The sequence below is a fragment of the Cydia amplana genome, chromosome 15 (genome assembly GCF_948474715.1).
Source record: "Cydia amplana chromosome 15, ilCydAmpl1.1, whole genome shotgun sequence".
NCBI classification, from domain to species: Eukaryota; Metazoa; Arthropoda; class Insecta; order Lepidoptera; family Tortricidae; genus Cydia; species Cydia amplana.
In genome coordinates this window covers 6137287-6159300 of record NC_086083.1, presented here as the reverse complement: position 1 = coordinate 6159300, position 22014 = coordinate 6137287, and the positions used below count along the sequence as shown (strand labels likewise).

General features: G+C 37.3%; 1 non-coding gene across 1 annotated transcript; it reads right to left on the bottom strand.

The window, feature by feature from the left end:
* Positions 1–13130: 13130 nt before the first annotated feature.
* On the bottom strand, positions 13131–13203 carry Trnay-aua (transfer RNA tyrosine (anticodon AUA)). Its single transcript has one exon. It is a non-coding gene; the product is annotated as a tRNA-Tyr (tRNA).
* Positions 13204–22014: the final 8811 nt, after the last annotated feature.

The following is a 22014-nucleotide window of genomic DNA, read 5'->3' as shown; positions in this document are numbered from 1 at the left end:
GTTTTGTTTAAGATTTGTTTTATTTTAGTTTTAATTTTAACGTTTAGTTTCTTGTACGATTGTATTTTTTTTGTGCAATAAATATAGTTTTTTTACTTGTAAATCGAAAACCCTAGTCCGTCGGAAAATTTCTTCTAATCATGATGAATGCAGAGGAAGCTGGTTTGGTGCCAGCCCTGGGCAATGGAGGTCATGGTCCCTTTTTAGGGTTCCGTACCCAAAGGGTAAAAACGGGGCCCTATTAGTAGACTCCGCTGTCCGTCCGTCCGTCCGTCTGTCACCAGGTTTTATCTCACGAACCGTGATAGCTAGACAGTTGAAATTTTCACAGATGATGTATTTCTGTTGCCGCTATAACAACAAATACTAAAAACAGAATAAAATAAAGATTTAAGTGGGGCTCCCATACAACAAACGTGATTTCTGACCGAAGTTAAGCAACGTCGAGCGGGGTCAGTACTTGGATGGGTGACCGTTTTTTTGCTTGTTTTGCTCTATTTTTTGTTGATGGTGCGGAACCCTCCGTGCGCGAGTCCGACTCGCACTTGGCCGGTTTTTTATTTTGTAAGTATTATGACATATATTCCAGTTTATCATTTATATAGTATTGTTTCTACTTGGCACAAATTAACATATTTTCATAAAATAATCTGATTTGTTTACTAATAATATGTGAGCATCGATCCTAAATGATTATTATGGCAAACGTAGCTTACTGATAAATAAAATCATGTGTTAGTTACCCAATATAGAGGCATCCTGCTTCTATTCAAGGAGCCTCAAACTAAAGTAATTAAAACTCCCCAGTTTAATGTGATTGAGGCTGTGTGAAACAGTAGTAGATTTAGATACCTATTTATAGAGTAGCTTGTTTTTCCAACGCGACGAGTCGAACTAGGTGGGCCATTTATTGACTACACTTTTTTTTATATTTGGGATTTTTAATGTTAATTCTACTCAGAATCACGTGTTCTTTGATCGTAATAAAGTCTAGGATACGTTGTACATAACGAGGTACCCATATTGAAAAAAAAACCGGCCAAGTGCGAGTCGGACTCGCGTTCCAAGGGATCCGTACATTAAGTCCGACTCACGCTTGACTGCACATTTCTAATAGGTTTGCCTGTTATCTATAGGCAAAGAACTATTTTCTGTATTTTTTTTTTCAAAATTATAGACCCAGTAGTATCGGAGATAAAGGTGGTCGGACAGACAAACAGACGCAAGAGTGATCCTATAAGGGTTCCGTTTTTTTCCTTTTGAGGTACGGAGCCCTAAAAAACAACTCACTACCCTAACCGTTAGACTGCACTTAACGATCGAGTCTAGTGACAGTAGTGACAGAAACACACTGCCAAGGTCCAATTGTGGTGTTTGATCCTCATTTCCGCTTTAATTGGGTCAGCGTGCGTGAAATGGGTACCGTTTAGTCATTATACTAGTTTACTTTCATTGCCAATTACTCGGATAGTTTGTGACAAGGGGTTCTTCAATTCCGTTAAATTCTTGGCTGGCTGATTATGTGTGCAAGAAAGGCATTGGCACAATTATTTAGGCAAAGAACACGGGTAGCGGTGTGGTTGGAGCGGCGTCGTGTGTGCGGTCTAGACGTGGTCTAGACGGATTAACTATTAGGTACCTACAAGATTTCAAGTGGCTCCACCTCGTGCCACATCTTGCGTGCTTAATGGGTTCTTCGCCTTAGAGTCCGTCCGAGTTCCGTTTGTACCTAAGTGTTGCTAAATATATTTTACACTGCAGACTTAAATTAGACGGTTTCTATAAATTAAACGACCGAGGGAGCACGAATACGACGATGACGTGTTTTAGTCACTCGCGCGACATATTACGGAGAGTCTAGGTCGCCTTCCTCAAGACCTAACACCAGAGTGATTAAAAACACGAGTTTAAGCCGTAAAATTAGTTTAATTTTCATACAAAATACCTATATTATATTACATCAAACATTTTCATAAATTTCCATTGAATAATAGCTTTAATTTCCCAAATGTATTGCTCACTTTGAATCGTTCTCTAACTTTGAATGTCACTATAAGCCTAGTCCGATGTAACTTGGGACTAAACAAGTCGACTTACATAACAAAATGATCCTTGACATTCAAATTTGTATATGTTATCTTTAATACATTTTACCAGAGACCCGTAAAAGATTCAGACCATCATTGCCAGAATAATAACATTTTACCCACTACCTAATAATTATTGTATATGAAACTAGGTTGAGAGACTTTGCCCACTAGTACCTTACTACTCGTAAGTCGTTCAACTGCCTCATCATACGGGGGTACAGGGATAAATTGAAAAGATTATAATAAAACATATGCGCTAGTGACAAAAAATACGAAAGTTAAACCGTAAAATTAGAAATAAAACTATTAAACCGGATTATATCGAGTATATTAAATTTATTCTACATCCCGATGTTTCGAACCCTTTACAGCGTTTGTGGTTAACGGGTGACTGAGGAAAAATTACACTGTGCAAATCTACTCACTAAACTATAAATTTTAAGGCCAGTTATACATGCAAAATTGGTTCATAAGGCTAGTTCTACATTACAACTATTTTCAAATAAAGATAAAAATACGCGATGAAGCTACGCCGGCTCTAACCCGAGAAGATTTAATTCCCTCCTAAATTGTAGGAGGGTATCCCAATATGGAACCGGCAAGAAACTCGGCGGGACACATCTTTTCAAAACATTACATCTTATAATTAACATGCATTAAATTAAAATACATTTGAATTCATTTGGAAATGAAAACTAATAATACTGTACTAAGAATGTCCAGCATCATCCAACACACAAGGTCTCACAGTCAATATCTCGCTTGTTCCTTTATCAGATGGACTACAGAATCCCAAGCTGGTGGTAGTGTAAAGCCATCTTCCCTATTAAAGTTTGGATATTTCTTAATCTCAATGGCCTCGCGCTCCGTTTTTTTCATGAGTAACTATCGCGGTAACCGAAGACAATATTCCGTAAAATTAGTTTAATGTTAATGTGACTCGCAACAGTTTAAATTCGATTAATACCTACTCGCCTTTGTAGAAGAATGCCAGGTTATCAGTATTTTTTATTTAGCTATGTATACTTGTCTCAAATTTTACGCAAGAGTAAGCTAGAACTTAAATGTCCATTATAGAGATAGACCAAACCCCTAGACAACAAATCTTTGGAACAGGGATCGGAACCGGTTTTTGGCAAAAACTTAGAAATAACCATATTTTTCGAATTATTTTATACCCGAAATGTAGGACTCAGTTGTGTTTTTAGGTTACGACTTCGTATTATTAGATTGCCCTATTAGAAATGAAGTAATTAACAAAGAACGAAAAAATACCGTTTCCGTTCCCATACAAAAAATACCGGTATCCGATCCCTGCTTTGGAAGCCTTAAAAGGTTAATAACTGACTGTTTTTACAAAAGAGGATTTTAAGAGGTCACTCCATTTTTTTTTGGCTGCAGATTTCAACGCGTCGCGTGATTAAAACCAGATAAAGCCACAATAAATATATAAAATAAAACAAGTTTAAAACATTTATATTAGGTTAATTTTGATCTTCATTATCTTAAAAAATCTGAATACTTAAACTGACAGCAAGTAGAAAAAGAAATATTAATACTACCTATCTAAAAATATAAATGGGAAGGCGCAGAACCTGGGAAATAAATTACGTTACTTTCATTCAAAAAAGAAAGATTCATACAGTCAGCATCAAATGACAGTGACAGCCAAAGTGGCCAAATATAGTGCAACACACGTTTCTTACCATAAGAATAATAAGGATGTGTTGCGATATATTTGGCCACGGGTTGCCAATATCTATCTAAATATCTACCTATCTATTTTTGATGCTGACTGTTCAATCACACAGTAGACTCGTTCATCAGTGCGACATTCATTTTCGAAATTACGATGGACACCATTCAGTCCGTAGTTACTCAATCTAATCCTGGAATTCCTGGATACCACTGAAAGGTAAAGGTGCCCCAACAAAGATTTGAAATGCGGTATCCACATATCGTTGCAGTCCGTCTCTACCAGCCCTAACCAATAGACAGACGGTACCAATGCCAATACAGACAATACAACCCCCGCTGCGAGTTTAATCAACACATATGTCATCACTAACTGAACTACAGCAAAGCCAACCCTATTCTAACTACGTAAAGTTCAAATTGGAATATAATACCGGTGTGAGAGTTCGTGGAAATTACTTTCGTAATACACCGTTTCACTAGCTAGAAACCAATATGACTGCAGATCATTGAATCTACTGGCTTTGGTGTTCCTTTAGAAAATGAACCTTATTATTTTTGTATTAACGTTGTTTTTTAAGCAAGGTTGTTTAAAATACGAACATGCGAAAGTTATCGTAACAAATGTTAGGGTTAGGCTTATTGTGGTATGAAGCTGATTATCCCATGTGCATTATGTTTCATTGACAGTTTATAGAAGGCGATAGGTATATTGTCTAGTTGTAGGTAATCTTTTTTAATGTACCACATTGGAAATATGACATTGTTAACAAAAAACAAATACCTAGGCAGATAAACTCTCAATAATTATCTTATGATTTTCTGTTGAATTTGGTAAATTAGATGGTTTAAATTATCTCTGTTTGTCTTTTTATTAATCACAGTAAAAAGACAAACAGAGATGAACCATCTAATTTACCAAATTCAACAGAAAATTATAAGTTCCGAAAGGTAGTCTGTCGAACAACTTTGTATGTAGGAAAAGGCGCGAAATTAAAATTTTCTATGGGACAATAACCCTTCGCACCTAATTTTTTTAAATTTACTGCATTTTTCTACTGACGGAAATGGGCCTTTTCTAATCGAAAACCCGATTCTTTCAAATCTGGACATTCTTGGGCTCATTCTACTCAGAATCGATAGCACTCTCCATCCTACCATTAAAAAAAGATGTCCCAAAATGTCCATTCCATTACGTCACGTTTTTAGTATGAGAAAAATTTTCACTTGTATGTAACGTGACGTAGTGGAATGTACAATTTTCATACAAAATTTTGGGACAATATTTTTTTATCACCAGGATTGAATATGCTAGTGATTCTGAGTTGAAAGAACCCAAAAACACCAGGATCTGGGAGAATCGGGTTTTCAATATTTATTTTAGAAAACGCCCAAATAGCTTGACAGGCTATAAATATATCTTTATAATGGGATAAACGTCAAATCTATTCGTTACGTATTCGTCAAATTAGGTTAAGAGAATGGAAAATGTAATTTCCCTTGATACATATCCATCCAATTTTCCTTGAAAGAAATAAAATATTTACTGTTTTCTGTAGGAATTGGTAAATTCATTTTACCACTTGATCGCACAATAAGTGGTATTTTTGTGAAATAGGAGATTAGGTAGGTGTTTCTATTGCTGCAACTTCATCTTGAGTCCTCTTACATTTTGATAAACTATCTTAATATTTAGGCGTTGAGTGCAGTTAGTTGGATAGCTTAATTGAGATCGGCGTTTTTTGCCTGTGAAGCCGCGGTCCTGGGTTCGAATCCCGCTACGGGCATTTATTTGTGTAATGAGCACAGATATTTGTTCCTGAGTCTTGGCAGTTTTCTATGTATTTGTATATTATATATATCGTTGTCTGAGTACCCACAACACAAGCCTTATTGAGCTTACTGTGGGACTTAGTCAATCTGTGTAAGAATGTCATATATACATTTTTTTTATGATTTTGGGGCCTAGAAAAAAACGCCGTGCACGTGCAACTTACAGATTCTGCATGATATAGATTTTGGCGGTGATCTCCATTTATCGAAGATTCTTCGTGATATTCTGCGGTCCCTGACAGCTCTGTCAGTCTTTTTCCCGCCACTTTTTCATTTTAATGCTTGTGGAAGGTTCACTATAGTTAGTTCAGTCAGAGTTTTTAATGGCGTCAACGGATTTATTTAGTAGGTGGATTTGCCTGGTTAGATTATGCTTCGTGGGGCAGAATTGAGTTGCAATTTTATTGTGTCTTAGTTACTCACTGATGGCAGGCGTGTCTCACTCCGCGATTTCGTCGCTTTGCTACAGGTAGCTAAAAGTACATCCGTTCCGCCCCAATTTTGGGGAAAGCCATAAGCCGCGCGTGGCGCTGTCATCACCTAGCGGCCATATCTGTGCTGACGCGTTTTGTTAGAGAGTGAGTCTTCTACTATTAGTACCAATTTATTCTGTGCTGATGATTTATATTGGCGAAGCGAGGCTTATCGGGTTTTGTTTTCTTGTCTCACCACGTTTACATAATGTTAAGTTACTGCATGTCGTTCAAATGTATTAATTTCGATTGGATCCATTTTGGTGTGCAGTTATCGAGCTTATTATTACGAATATGGAGCGAATCCATTATTTCTGCAAATCGGCAAATTTACGAGTAAAAGCCTTACTTCTTCACGTAGGACTCTCATCTCTGAAGGGAACTCGTTAAGGGGTACTCGTTATATTATTTTGTTTGTTGTCAAGCAAAAGGTCTGCAATATGTGTTCTCTACGAGGACCGCTTTGTATACACAAGTATCCCTTTACCACTTAGTGGTTGCTGCATTGAAAGGAGTGCTTGCAAAATTGTGTTACAGCTAAAATGTTTACTAGTAGTTCGCCCTTAACCTCGCGACATGAAAATAAAATAGATATAAATAGATATTACACGACATTTTTTGACATTCTTAGACAAATTGACAAATCCCTGGCCTACAGTAAACTCAAGAAGGCTTGTGTTGTGGCACAGATTATTTGTGGGTTCTCAGACAACGATATACAAATACTTAAATACATAGAACACACCCATGACTCAGGAACAAACAACTACTATGCTCATCACACATATAAATAAATGCCGGGATTCAAACCCAAGACCATCGGCTTCATAGGCAGGGTCACTACACACTACCGACTAAGCCAGACTGATTGTCAAAATTTTAATGTTTAAATACATTTTGATCCCTCTAATTTCTAATTCTTTAACCAAGGGGCGTACCGCAAAAACCGAAATTCACAAATTGCGGGGATCTTTCTCTGTCGCTCTAATTACGCCTTAATTGGAGTAAAAGAGAAAGATGCCCGCAATTTGCGAACCTCGGTGTTCGCGGTTCACCCTCAGGCCTATCTTTCTCCTCATTAATCCTCCTAATTTTAATGTGAACTATACGTTCGCGTCAATTTTCAGGAATACGAGTTGAACAACTTTTAAGATACTATCTAACAGACACAGGACAAACATGAAAAATGCACGCAGCGCAGGTAGGTAATTAACAATTAAAACCTCATTACCCTTGGTAGATTACGAATTTTGCCCGTGACTTTGAATGCCTCTCCCTCCTGGACCTCTTGGACTTGTTAACCGCACTTGAATTTAATTAAAGTATGACATGACAGACAGATAGCATAATTAGTATATGACGAGTAAGCTTTCCACCAATAGCTTGTGTACAAAGGTGGCCGTGTTCCGGCTACATTCCTGACCTACATCGCACGAGACAATGCCACAGAAGCGAGCCATAACTCCAACAACTAGCAAACACACTACAAACTTCTAACGAGTCGAAATTGTGAAGTTTGCAGTATGAGAAGCTACTTCTACCTGTTCGAAGTTTATTCTACTGTTATTACCTTCCACTATAGTTCGTTTTTTTTAGCATTAGAAATAAGGTAAACAATCTTGATGTGTCTTTTAATTGAAAAACACATTTTAAAAATAAGTTACGGCAAATATGTAACAATTATGAATCTAATACGATCATTTATATTCTTCTGCTTTCATAAGTAATAGTTACTGATTTTTAAAAAGCGTTTTTTCAATTCAAAGACATGTCAAGATCGCTTTACCTTCTTTCAAGTTCTTTCTAATGCTAAAAAAAACGAACTATAGAGATGTGTTGATCAGTGGTGTGTGTTTCATGTATGTAGACTATTTCTGAGTCTGGTAAAATATTTATATTATTATTATTTACCATATTTTTAATATATTTTATAAAAAATAAATAAAAAATATGGTAGCTAACTATTCTTTCTGAATGCGTCACATATTTTATAAAATAGCCAACGTTCTGAGACTTATGTATTAAAATCATTAAAGTTACCTATCGCACAAAAAAAGTTATCCAACACAACTTAATTATACACTGTACTTAACTAACAACGTAATTGAAACTGAATGTCTTTTTTTAGGGTTCCGTACCCAAAGGGTAAAAAACGGGACCCTATTACTAAGACTTCGCTGTCCGTCCGTCCGTCCGTCCGTCTGTCACCAGGCTGTACCTCATGAACCGCGATAGCTAGACAATTGAAATTTTCACAAATGATGTATCTCTGTTGCCGCTATAACAACAAATACTAAAAATAAAATAAAATAAATATTTAAGGGGGGCTCCCATACAACAAACACGATTTTTTTGCTCTATTTTTTGTTGATGGTGCGGAACCCTCCGTGCGCGAGTCCGACTCGCACTTGGCCGGTTTTTTTACACAAACTAACTATTGCAATATAGTAATTTCTTATCACAGGAGAGTAGGAATGGAATTCCTTGCCGGCGTCTATATTTCCGAGCTCATATAACCCGGCAACCTTCAAATCAAGGGTGAACAGGCACCCTCTGGGCAGGCTCGCTCCATCGTAGGCCACGTCTTCGCCTCGGCTAGTCTGTGGCCATGAGTAAACCCATTTATAATATTTAAAAAAAGTAAAAAAACCTACCAAATATCGATCACAAGTGAAATACTGTCAACCGTCAGTAACTTGGCGATTTTTAACTGCCGCTGTGTGCTCTTTCACCCTCTCTTACACGCTCCGTTTGGTTTTACCAATGCACACATTTCCGAAACTACATTGTATTTTGTAAACGCCTGGATTTTGGTACGGAATGACATGTTTTGGACAGCGTAAAAGATCTGCTACTTTAAATATTATAAACTTGCGTCCCGCCCCGACTTCGCACGGGTTAACAAATTATACATCAAAACCCTCCTCTTGAATCACTCTATCTATTAAAAACGCATCAAAATCCGTTGGGTAGTTTTAAAGATCTAAGCATGCATAGGGACAGACAGACAGCGGGAAGCGACTTTGTTTTATACTATGTAGTGATGAAAATAATTTATTTGAAACAACACAATCTTAAAATTTACAGATGATAAACATGTGACATTACGAGTAAGTAGGTACATGTATTTTTTTGTCCCCAAGAGGATACCACTCAGCATGTACCGGAGCACTTAGTGTAACGACGCTGATTTTCAGTCAACCCTTAAACTTATTAAAAAAGAAATAAAATATGTTTAACGTAAAAATAATAAATACAATGCGAAGCAATTCATGTCATGAGATTACAGGCCTATATTGGATTTTCCTGTCCGTCCACAGACTAATTGAAACAAATAGTATGTTACTATAATCTGCTAATCCACGACAACTTTGATTGATTAAAGAATAGCATAGGTGACCCGGCTGCTCGGTGAAGGGTCAAAATTTACTACCTTATAAACATGATTTATACGAGGGACGTAATTTAGAAATACGAGTCTGGCACTTTATTTATTTACAACTCGTATATGAAAAGATTGAAAAGTTTTATAATATGGTCGTCACTGTCGCAATTGTATATCGTAATTACACTCTATGAGTCCCAAATTAACTTTTTTTAATGACACAGCGGCTTTTTTTTGTATGGTTTTGATGACGAAACAAGCCGTTTTGAAAGATACTTCTCTGTTAGGCGTGGGTTGGAAATGTCTTAACGTGGGTATATATCAATTTCAATAGGCATTTTACAATGGGCATAGGCACCCATGGTCATTAAAATACAAGGTGTGATACTGACGATATATAGTTTGTCAAAGGACTGCCTCATTTCAAAAATAGACAGAGAGAATCATACTATCTTTGTCTTACACTAGTACATAACTAGCACCCAAAAGAAAAGGATGAGTATACTTTTCCTGGTTCTTACTGACTGACAAATTGGTTTGACCAACTATATTTAAAAGCATAATGGATATTATATTCCGACCAGGAAAAAGCAGAAAGACATATTGGCGTCATTTTTTTTTATGGGGAATGTCTTCTGAGTAAACGAACTCTCCATAAAGTTTGTTTTTTGTGTCAATTTCTTTTCATATATTAGCAAAAGCAGCATTATAAAAGCACTTTGCATTCGATTCTCTGTAAATAACCACCAATATGTTCATCAACATCAAATAATCGTGCGTTAGAGTGGGACGCCGCTCTCTGGACCGCTTGCTCTCACACTCTTTCACGTGCAAAGTCATAACCATAAGTAAGTTTCGGTGGGTCTTAATTTACATACAGTCAAGATCCAAACCGAAATTCGTTAAAGATTTCTTTGATGACTTCTATAAATGCGACCCGCAATCAAAACTTTAGGGTCAGAGGGCTGGCGAAAAGTTACAAAAGTGCAGAAAGTAAGAAACGACTTACTGATTGGATGAAAATCATTATAACTCTCATAAAAGCAAAATACTCGCGGTGATTGAGATACACAACTGTAAACATTAATAACTTCAATGTATTTAACAGAACACTGCGTAATAACGCAGAAATATTTTCGATGTTTCTCGTAAACATTAATAATTTCGATGTATTTAACAGAATACTGCGTAATAACGCAGAAATATTTTATCTAACAATTTGTGGAAATGTACTTATATCCCTATCAAAGCATCCAGTCATCAAGGAGCAGTTTATTAATTAAGCCAAAGGCATACTAAAGGGGCCCACTGATTACCAGTCCACCGGACGGTATCGGCCTGTCAGTTGTTCGGAACTGACAACTTTTTGTTCTAACTGACAGCTTAGGCCGATACCGTCCGGCGGACTGGTAATCAGTGGGCCCCTTAAGTCAAAGGCCGTGCCAGGAATTGCCACCAGGATAAGCAAGTGATTCTGCCCCCACCCAGTTTAGGCTTGTAATTTTTATAGATGGTGTAACTCCACAGTTGTGACAAATATGTCACATAATCATCTTTTTCTACTCGTCGACTGCAATGCTTGAATTAAGACTTCGTATACCAAAGTGAAATCGCATACTTTTTTCACTATGGGACCCAAACTCAACTATAATATTAATTTCGATACAGTTTAGTCAACAATAATATTCATTTCGATACAGTTTAGTCAACTATAATGAAATTTACCAATCAAAAGCTGTCTAAAAATTTAATTTAGTGCGTAGCAAGTACCAGGGCCTCATGAGTTACGAGAAGGTGTCGTTGACCAACCGGCCGGGGGGCGCAGGGCGCGGGGGCCGGGTCGCGTACAAGTATGAAGGTATCGCGGCTGCTCGCGCATCTTAGCTGTATACTTTTGGTTTTTTTTACCTACATGTATGATCCTTCTACTAGTTTTAAGTATTTTTTTTGTTGACTCGTAGAAAAAGTATTGTATAGTATAATCAAGCTTTTCAATCTCGTACCTTACTTAGGCAACTCAGCAAGCTTCGTTGCCTAAACACGGTACTGAAAAGCTCTCCATTATATCACGATTGTATAAAATACTATTAGTATATGTGCAATATCCGCTTACCTTGCAAATTATTATATTCTCCAAACATAATATTTGCAAAGCAGCATAGGATAAAGGCATATCATAAAGCACTTATCATAATATAGGTACCTACATATAAGATTTGCGTTTGATGTCTTCAAAGACATTGAAATTAATAACGAACTATTATATACTGACATATACACCTACTCAAATAATCTAGTCTGATTTTACTAATTAGTCAAAGTTGGCCTGACAGCTTTTGATCTAATTGAATTTCTTGCCTAATTATGCAGTCTGAAATTGGTAGTTTAGGTATAAATAGCTAATATAATATGTATAATAAATCTAGGTATGTACTAATTAGGTATATTTTTTAGCAATTACATTGATTTAAATTAATTAAATTAGTTATATCAAATTATGTAAAACAATGTTTCCACAGCCTTAAGAGGAAACGGGACGACCGACGACCGACCGCTTCTCACTACAAATGTAAGTCCCCATTTTCCTCTTTAGATATTGACCTAATGGAAAGTATTTATTTGTATTTTATGTACATTAACCATAGCTATAAAAAAAATGGAAAAAAATCAAACGAAGGGGTCGTTTGATTTTTTTCCATTTTTTTATTATTATAAGATTTAGGAGTGAAAAACAAATTCAATGCAAATTTTTTAAACGCTTCTATCCATAGGATGGTGTGGAGTGTCATAGTGGTCTTGATAAAAATATTTTTGATACTTAAAAATATATTTTTTCGGATCGCTCCGAAATTTTAAAACAAACTGTGTTTATGGCTTGAGCCTTGCGATGGTGAAAAAATGCAATGCGTGCAAATGTAAACACAATTTAATTTTACATCACAATGTTGATATGAGAATATCGCAACATCGAAGAATAACAGGAGTATTTTTAGACATTCTACTCGCGTAAATAGTTGAATCGGAGTTGGGCAAATAAGAATAAGAATAAAAACAGAAAAATTATTCTTATTCAAATCAATTTGAGAATAAGAATAAGAATAAATTCGTTTATTCATGGCAAACTAAAACTACATTTCATACAAACGTATTACAAAAAGCATATTTTAAACAAAAATTATAGTTTACTACAAAATGGTCCCGCCTCAGCATAATGCTAACCCGAAAGTCAGCGCTGGTCTTCCGGCGAGACCGTTTGTGGGCCACGAACGCAACCGTACAACACGACCCTATAAAGGGGCCAACTAATTAACAGTCCGCCGAACGTTATCGGCCTGTCAGTTAGAACAAAAAGTTGACAGTTCCGAACAACTGACATGCCGATATCGTCCGGCGGACTGTTAATCAGTGGGCCCCTTAAGTAAATTTGAACGCGTCCACTTTGCGCTCTGCGCCGGCTGCGCCTGCGCATACATGACAAAGTGTCATGATGACTTACAAGGCCATGCCGTACAAGTACCTATTATAGAATCAAACTTCAATTTCTATGAATACAATTCAGTTTTATTAATTACTCTTGTTTTAATTTTTAATAAGCAGAAACGTCTGCGAACGATGCTATTAAGCTTAGAATAAATTTAAAAGTGGAAAAATTATTATCTTCGGTGAGACTTGAACTCACGGCCTCTGGATCTATATTCCAGCGCTCTGCCATCTGAGCTACCAAGACCTCATCCATAGCCAGCAAATAATAATATGGTGGAAAGATTTGATTTCAGATTGCAGTCCCGAAATCGAGACTGCAATGTTTTTAACTTTTTAAATTTTTGACTGACCATAAACTACGCACTTCGCGACCTTTTTTTTAACCGGCAACGTCGACTTTGCCGTCCATTTTTGAAAAAAAATATTTACTTTGCCGAAGCGTGTGTTTTACAACTTTAGCATATAAGAAGCCTAGCTTTAGTTGTTACAAAATGCAAAACAGATATTCCATGCAGAAAATGAGCTGCATAAAATTTCAAGCAAAGCTTTCTTAATCATACTTATATTCAAAATGTCAAAATTTATTCAATAAAAGTCAAAATACAAAAACAAAAAACAGTAACAACTTAAGATTAGCTTAAGCCTAGTCAAAAAGTCCCCCGCGAGTTGTCCCCGGCGCAAAGGTACCCATCACGCTAGCAGCGTTACCACGTTGAATGGCGATGGACAACCTTTGCACCAGGTATGAACCCGCGCGGGCGTCAGCCCCCCTCTCCCTAATACGACGTCCCACTTCCCTAATAAAGGCAATAGCCTCCGACCCCCAGCACCCAGTAGTCTCAAACGCAAGGGGCACAAAATAATATTTACTTGCCAGGTTCGCGTACTTATCCCGCTTCTTGACCGCGGCAAAATCTGCAGCGGCACCAGCCGTCCGCACAGTTCGGCAGAGGTCGTTTCGAGGAGGCCGCGAAAGTGCTAACGCACGTGGCGTCCCAGAGCAGGCACTTGCCCCTCTGTCACGGCACCAAAGTTAAGCCGTCCGGCCTTCTACCATCGGTGCGGCACGGCAGAGGCCCGGAGGCTCGAGGACACAGGGGATATTGGCGGATATTAAAGCCCTCCTTACAATGTCATTGAGAGCGTGGTGACGCGGGAACCTTCCTGAACAACGACAACAACTCAAAGCGTGATGGCCAGTCGCCTCCACCATGGAGCCGCAGATGCATTTATGAGGCACACAAACATCGCAGCCCAGGCGGAGAGCCACTGCCACCCGCAATGAGTCGTTGTCCAGGAGTGTTCCCAGATGAGGAGCAGGCAAAGCTTGCAACCACGCTCCCGCTTCGGCATTTGACACCGACTTATATTTAGTCTTATGACATTTAACATATACCAATTTAGTTTAGTAGTACCACTGTTTAAATATATGTACCTTTTACCAAGAGATTAAATTTTATAGTGACTACATATTATAGGTATATTATACCTGTGCCCTTACCACAACTTTGACACTGACATATTCGCTAGCGACTACGTAAACTAACTCACAATGTATCACCCTCGTACTGACATTGGTGCAAGCTAGATGCACTGCGTTTGAGCTAACGCAGTCGCTAGCGTAAAATGCCGCGGAATACTCATGGTAAGGGTACTGGGACCTGAGATAACACGTTAACGCCAGTGTTAATTATTTTTTACGAGTCCCGCGGCCAGGAAGTGATATTAGTTGGCGCAGTAAAACGCCAGTAATGGTCGCTTTACGACTCCGATCGCCGTAAAAATAACACAATTAATATTTTTTATATGTATATATCCGCAGAATATGTTTCTGATTTTTTTTTTGTAATAATATCGATGTTCAAAATGTTGGGTTATTTATGTGCCTTATTTGCCTGAAAATAAATACATTGTTTTTTTTTTTTACATATGTAGATAAGCATGCGAGTTTTCATACAATGCTTTTACTTCACCGAAGAGTAAATGTTAATGATGACATTTTAAATGACACACATTCATCAAGAGAAACATATTCTTCTGAACTGAGATTTCAACCCACAACCATTTAGGAAGCCACACACTTTACCACCAGTACCGTAAAAATGTGCCCAATACTTTGCTCCAAATTGCGAAATCGCTCCCAACCCGTGGTACAATCGGTTGGACTATGGATAAGTACAATTATTCATAGTCCAACCGATTGTACCACGAGGAAGCAAGTTTACCCGTGGTCCAATCGGTTGGACCACGGGACACTCAGTCTATCGGTAGTCCAACACTAGAAAATATGTTTACCCGTCGTCCAACTGTTGCACCACGGAAACGCACGTTTACCCATGGACCAACTAACATAAAGGCAAAAAGGTTGTCTTAGTTATCTATTATTGTGTTAAACTGCAATTGATTGCAACCTTGTTTCGATGATGATTACAAATTAACATCAGTGTTAAAGCTTGCATTTGTTAGTTTGCTGTGAATACGGATAAATGTAAGAAATGGCAGAAAATTGCGATTTTAGAATAATTCAGAGAAAATGCGGATGAGATCTAATATTTAACGGACGGCAGTTCTACAGAGTGAAATCTTTAAAAGAAAAGTCTCGCGGGTCATATTGGCGGTGTTCCTTATACAAAAAAGAAAAATGTACTGGATCCGTTACCATTAAGGTATGTTGGTGCTTATTTTATATATACCAAATTCACCTTTTTACACACAAATTAGCCTTGGACTTGCCCTCGTCTCCAATATCTCACTTGCCCCCCTCGTTCACAATGTACTATTTTCAGACCAGGTCTATATACATTTGAATTATTTTACATTAATTACATTAATACATTATATGTTTTAGTATCAGTACGAATTAAATTAATCTTCCTACAACTAAGGCTCCCCGGTACTAATAAACAGCGTTTTATTTCTACATAGAGTATATTGGCTTGCCTGTCAGCACATGTATTCTGGTAAACGGACATGACGAATAGACAATAAAATAGCAGAAAAAAAGGATTCTGATAGTTGAACTACGGATAGTTTACTTACCCGTGGTACCACCAGGTGGACATAGCGGTGGTTCATATACTAGTTGGACAATTGCCCCTCAGTTGTACCACGGGTCATAACAATATTATCACAGAAAAAATATATTCTGATAGTCGAACCACGGATAGTTTAACTTACCCGTGGTGCAACCAGTTGGACATAGCGGTTGGGCCACGGGTCGAGAGCCAATTTAATTTAAATTTTATTATTATTATATTGTGGTAGAAACAAACCAAAGAAAGTCTGCAGCGCAATAATTTGACATCGAATTAAAAAACTACATATGGCAATGTTTTTTAAGCAGTCAGTAAACGTCATGCACTATGTATGTGTTTGTCAAAATCGTTTAAATATTCATTGTGTTTTGTGATGAACGGAATAAACATGGTGAAACCTTACAAAACCGGCGTGCGGGAGTTACTTTTCCGCATGACGAATAATTTTACACTTGTAAGAAGTCAGCACGAGGCGATTCAAGCTGAAAAACGACAATGTTTACAAAATTTGGAGTTGATGACGGGTAAGTGGAATGAAACATCTTAATACTTCACCATATGTACCTACTTAGATAATATAATATTGGTTTAGACTAAGGTTTCACAGCAAATTGAACACACCTAATAGGTATAGGCATACTTATGAACTTCCTCTAACATTTCGAGAAACTCATTGGTACTAGCCGGGTTTTGAGCTCGAACCCACAACCTCCATGCTTATGCTCACGGCATGGGTACCTACTAGTTAAAGCTAAAATTAATTTTTAATACATATATGTTTATTGTTTTAATGGTTTATTTCGTTTTTCCGAAAACTAGTTCGCAAATTGCGGGCAATTTCTCTGTCAATCTAATTACGCCTTAATGGGAGTAAAAGAGAAAGATGCTCGCATATTGAGAACTTCGGTGTTCGCGGTAGGCCCTCTGTACCTATTTACCGCCGTCGCGGATATTACAAAAGCTTATAAATTTTGATGAAGCCAAATGTCACATTCTCCCAATATTATTTATCAATATTAGTATATGTCTACATATTAATAGTGACATCTATTGTTGGAATGAAATTTATTTTACCATAAAAATTAAGCTGTGCATACAGCTTAATTTTTTCATAGACGGTAAATATGGTAGAAATTTCACAAGTATCAAGACTATTTAATCCATTTTCTGTGGTGTTGTCGCATACTGATTTTTAAAAACTACTTTTAATCTAGCGCTGCAGACTTTCTTTGGTTTGTCTCTAGGTATGTTGATATATGTACCGATTTAAAGTAGACCGTCACTACTACCATGTTGTTACACTTAAATGGAGTTGTGAAGTTTTCATACTTCATGTTGGTGCACAATTACCGAGTAGGGAGCAAAGCACGTATCACTTAAATAGGCACTCGAAATTAAGTAGCTAATACATTATTATAGGAACAGAAAGTACTAACCGAATAGCAGCAACAGTAGGTCGCTGAGAGCCAAACTGAACAGGTAGTAGTTGGTGGCTGTGTGCATGGCGGGGTGCCGCACGATCACCACACACACCGCCACGTTCCCCGCCACTCCCGTCGCAAAGATAAGCAGCAACACCACCGTCACAGGTGTCAGCACTGTCAGAGAAAGACGTCGAGGCCCTATCATCCACCATAACATCTCTTCTTCGGTACAATCGAAGACAGTTTCGTTGGTACATCGCTGCTCAAAAGCCTCGTAAGTCTCATTAAAACGCAGAAATTCTGTCATCGTTGCATTGAGTTATTCTTAAAAGAGACGAATTTTAATACACTTAATTTTATTGTAAGTATTTTGACTGTGAAATTTAAATAGTTTTAAGTTTTCATCACTATGTTATGCACTGGATTTAAACTTACAAAACTCGCCAACTATTTTTATTCAAGGTTACTCACACGATAGAGCAATACTATTTAACCGGCAATATAAAGAACTGTTCACTTATCAAATTATCTAATACACTCATCATAACTTTTATCAGCACTCAAACTTTGATTAAATTCGAATAAGTACAGAGCATAAAAGCATGAATATCATTCACTATTTATTTGTAGCACTCAAAATTATCTTAGCGGATAGAATTAAATTACGTGAAAAGTTTGAAAAGATCGTAGCAGCGGAGAGCAGTAGACGTGCTACGTGGCTACGCGTCCGTAGCGAACCGCGAGCTTTCGCAGACTGAAAGCACGTTGCTCGAAGTGGAGATTTTTAGCCATACTGCCGTATTCGAACTTCAAGATATTCACAAGAGACGACACGTACTAGATCCATTCTAGATACGTTATAGTTTACATTTCAACTAGTTCTCTTTTGCAGCGCAATTCGGGCAACCAATGTCACTTTTACTATAGATCGTGTTAGATATCTATTGGATGTGAATTAGATCTCTAAGTAATATCTTGTGGAAATCGTTCAAGAGTATCTCCAGAATCGCGGAAATGTCAAATTTGACAGGTTATATCTTAAAAATATCGTTATCGTATCTTGGCGATGTCTAAAAGATATCTAATAGATGTCTATTACAAAATCCGAATCGGGCCCATAGCTTCGACTAACAATAACAAAGTAACCAGACATATTTGTTATTGTTTACTTTTACAAGAATACCGACATGGATGAAGGTAATTTGAGTGATATGATATAAATAAACGTGTAAATGGAACTTATTATTCAATTGTGTTTAAGTCGAGTGAAAACAGTTGGCGCAATGTTAGATTTTATTGTCGTTAACTATGTGCAAATACAAATGTACTAGATTTATTTATCGTATGGCATTTATTTTACACTGTTCATTCATACATAGTTATATAGTTTATAATCTAAATCTACATTTTTCCAAGTAATAGATAAATGTGGAAGAGCGGGGGATTCCTGTCACTAATACATATATTTACTAGGAAGTCCTAACCATCAGAGTGTTATGTTGAGTACAACATAACATAACACTCTGATGGTTGGCTTTTTAACGAAATAAATGCTTTTTTATTGTTTTTTTTATTGAAAAGTCATTCTATGTATATTTGTAAAGAGAGAATAAGAAGTAACAATAAAACGAGCAATCGAAATATTAACTGAGCTGCATGCTATAGTTATTTACGATACAAGTGCGGAAAACAGGAAATTCGAAACGAGTGGCGATAAATTAAAACATTTAAAACACGACCGAAGGGAGTATGTTAGTTTAAATTCGATTACTTATTACTGTTACTTCGTATATTTGGGTTATTTACAGTTTGTGGCTCACCAGTGTGTTTCCATGGTGTTATTCCAGTGTGTTTGGTTCCAGTGTTCGGTTTTGGTCAGCACACGATAAGAAATTCGATGTTTTTATATTTTTTTTGCGGATTTTCGATATGGACAGGTAGCAAACGTTCTATATCTGAATCCCTAAAGTCATTTCTCCTATCTTTGCATTCCCTAATATTGTTTGTCATAATGATCAGTTGTCCTAACTTTTAAAACCCTAATTTTGGTTTCCCTAATTATTGATTACTTATCCTAATGTTATTAAGCATATTTTCTTTTTTGCGAGGGTCGCAGTTCTAATCCTAACCTAACCCACTTTTGTGGCAGCAAGTTCTAAAACATAACCATTTTTCAGAACCTTACATTATGGAAAATAATCGTTATGACAATTGATCGTTTGGGCATGTGCCCATTAGGACAAACCAGTTAGGGCAAGCGACTTTAGGACAAACGTTGTTAGGGATTCAGAATGACACCCGTTTACGATACATGATATATACTTATTATGGCTCAAATAACGTAACTCTTGCTCCTTAAGCCCTTGCTACACGGTCGCCGACCAGCCTTCTAACCGTCTGTCCTTGGTCTGACCTTGGTCAGTTTTGGTCAAATTTTGTTGGAAACAACTGTCTACACGGTCCGTCCAGACCAAGGCCACGCGGTCTGAGGGGCTTGTCGGCGACCGTGTAGCAAGGGCTTTACTTTCAAGTTACACGCGCTCTAAAGACGTCTCAAAATTAATTAGCTCAGTATCGAGTTCCCGAAATTCGGAAGTTTTGTTATACCTGTCGTAAATATAAACGGCCGGTAAACTATTGCTAATTGGAACATCTTGTTTTCCATGTTTATTATAAGTATACCGGGTGTCGCCTATATATAACAAGGGCAATAAATTAAACTGTAGGCTGTACAGTCGCCATCAGATATATCGGAGCGGCCGAGGTGGTCCAAAATATCTTAACACGCACTCTAACGCCTGTGACAATAGAGGCGTGTTCAGATATTTGTGAGCACCTCGGCCGCTCAAATGTATCTGATTGCGACTGTACTCCTCAAACTGACTAACATTAGTCCAGCAATTTTTTTATAAACTTGTGTTTTAATTTTTAGTACAATTTAAAGTTTATTCTAAGACGCAATGTAGACATTGCAAATTTTGTTGTTTAAAGCGTGACAGGTAGGTAACGTCGCGCACAACGATGTTAACGTACAGTCAACTGCAGAGAAAAAGTACCCCCCTTGCGATATTGCCTATGCGAATAGTATTGCTGACTCTACATTGAAGGCAATATTTATTTTGTATAAAATATAGGAAGTCTAAATAATAAAATAAATAAAAATATTTTATTCAGTAGCTTAAAAAACAAATTACAGTATCTGCACTGGTGCCTCTTTTTAAGCTTCTGCACTTGTGCTAAGAGAACACCGCTCTTCCACGCGGTTAGTTTACAATACGTATCTTAGGAATAATATGTAATAATAAACTATAAAAAAATTACAAATTCTAGTATTAATATAGGTATTAACTAGACCTTATATTATATTAATATAAATTTAATGTGGTATAGGGTACTTAATATAAAAGAGGTGTGTGTGTACATGTGTGTGTGTGTGTGTGTGTGTGTGTGTGTGTGTGTGTGTGTGTGTGTGTGTGTGTGTGTTTTTGTTTCAGTCTATATGAATATTCTCTATACTTATATATACTTATTTTGAATTAAGTTTTCATGTCGTCTAAAGGATTCATATTTTTTAAAAGTTGGTAAACAAAAGCTTTATCGTTTGAGGAGTAAAATATATGTTTACATTATTTGCTCGTGTTACAGGTTACACTCGGTATAGTCATACAATACAAAGCGTAGCGGGGCTCCTATTTCTGGATAGTTTGCCCTTCGGGCCAGGGATGTTACGAACATCCGCATCCGCATCCGCAACCGCGGAACTTCCGCATTATTTTCAACATCCGCATCTGCATCCGCATCCGCATAAAATCGATTCGGAGCTTATGCGGATGCGGACGTCGAACAAGTCGGTACAGGAACGTCTTAGCGGCGGCGTAAGTGCTAGGTAATTTCGTCATTACCTATAACGAAATCCAGAAAAGTCGGCCAAGTTACTGTTTATTAAATATGTATTATAACGCACCTATATTCTTGCTCAACCAAAGGTTTCGTTTTTTTTTTTTAAATAAAAAAATACTAAAAAAAATGTAATATTTGACATTTATAAGTTACCTAATCTTGACATCCGCATCCGCGGATGTGAGCCTTTAAATATCCGCATCCGCAAGGATGTCAAAAAATCTGCATCCGCAACATCCCTGTTCGGGCATCTGAAGCCTAACGAACCTGTCCTACTCGTGCCTATCTATTGGTTTAATGTAACTACCGTCAAAACACTACACAGGAACTTTACAATCGGCCTGATTTTACGATCGGCCGCCGACTTATACATAAATTCAGTATACGTACGCTAATACGCTTCGCTACGTTACGCTTAACTATTCACTATGGGCCCGATTCGGATTTTGTAATAGACATCTATTAGATATCGCCAAGATACGATAACGATATGTTTAAGATATAACCTGTCAAATCTGACATTTCCGCGATTCTGGAGATACTCTTGAACGATTTCCACAAGATATTACTTAGAGATCTAATTCACATCTAATAGATATCTAACACAATCTATCGTAAAAGTGACATTGGTTGCCCGAATTGCGCTGCAAAAGAGAACTAGTTGAAATCTAAACTATAACGTATCTAGAATTATGG